Source organism: Rhincodon typus, unplaced genomic scaffold (assembly GCF_021869965.1).
Source record: "Rhincodon typus isolate 14 unplaced genomic scaffold, sRhiTyp1.1 hic_rhity00004169, whole genome shotgun sequence".
NCBI classification, from domain to species: Eukaryota; Metazoa; Chordata; class Chondrichthyes; order Orectolobiformes; family Rhincodontidae; genus Rhincodon; species Rhincodon typus.
In genome coordinates, this window is record NW_025969807.1 from 3599 (window position 1) to 4924 (window position 1326).

The window sequence follows — 1326 nt, forward strand, 5'->3', positions numbered from 1 at the left end:
TTCAGGCTTATGAAGCCTCGTTGTGTCCAGTTGGGCCTAGTTCAGGCTTATGAAGCCTCGTTGTGTCCAGTTGGGCCTAGTTCAGGCTTATGAAGCCTCGTTGTGTCCAGTTGGGCCTAGTTCAGGCTTATGAAGCCTAGTTCTGTCCAGTTGGGCCTAGTTCAGGCTCGTGAAGCCTAGTTGTGTCCAGTTGTGGCTAGTTCGGCCTAGCAAAACCTAGTTGCATCCTGTTGGGCCTAGTTCAGGCTTCTGAAGCCCAGTTGTGTCCAGTCGGGCCTAGTTCAGGCTATTGAGAAACTAGTTGTGTCTAAATGGGCCCGTTTCAGGCTAATGAAGCCTTAGCTGTGTCTGGTTCAACTCATGAAGCGTAGTTGTGTTGAGTTAGGCTTTCGTTTGCAGTTTTGAAGCTTAGTTGGGCTGAAATTCGAGCAAATAAGCCTAGCTGTGTCTATTTCACACTAACAAAGTTGAATTAGGTATCATTGGGTTCGGTTTTGTCTCGTGAAGTCTAGTCGGGCCTGATTTAGGCTAATGAAACCTAGCCGGGCCTAGTTCAGACAAGATCTGGCTGGTGAGGCCTACCCTGGCGTAGCTCGGCCTAGTTCAGGCTTGTGACTCCTCGTCTTTCATGTGGTTACGTGTGTCATAGGCGCAAAAAGGCACTTAGAGCAGCGATGGAGATCGCAAAAGGCAGCACAATAATGACACTATTATATTTTTCCAACCATTCGCCCCTTTTCCTCAAAAGACTATCCATTAATTTAAAGTTATAAGTCACATAGGTGTTATCAATATTAGCGTGCTGACTCGTCAGTTCCACTTTCATCAGTCTCTACATTTGCACGGCCTATAGAGTCTTTAAATAGGGCAAGTTCCCTACTGGCACGTGTGCATGTTGGCATTGGCTGTTCCTCCAGCAGTGTCTCCTCTCTGTGGAATATCGTTGCCATAGTGAACGCTGTTCATTGCTTCCCACAGTGTGGAAACAGGCCCTTCAGCCCAACAAGTCCACACTGACCCTCAGAGCATCCCACCCAGACCCACCTCCCTATAACCCACCTAATCTACACATCCCTGGGCACTATGGGACAATTTAGCACGGCCAATCCCAGCCTAACCCGCACATCCCTGGGCACTACGGGACAATTTAGCACGGCCAATCCACCCTAACCCGCACATCCCTGGGCACTACGGGACAATTTAGCACGGCCAATCCACCCTAACCCGCACATCCCTGGGCACTACGGGACAATTTAGCACGGCCAATCCACCCTAACCCGCACATCCCTGGGCACTACGGGACAATTTAGCACGGCCAATCCACCC

At 50.0% G+C, this 1326-nt stretch overlaps 1 protein-coding gene across 1 annotated transcript in view; it reads left to right on the plus strand.

Annotated features, from left to right (window-relative positions):
- Positions 1 to 1326, plus strand: part of LOC125481896 (synapsin-1-like) — a gene marked incomplete at its 5' end in the record, with an annotated part of 7784 nt that overhangs the window by 3542 nt on the left and 2916 nt on the right. The gene's annotated exons all lie outside the window — the stretch shown is intronic.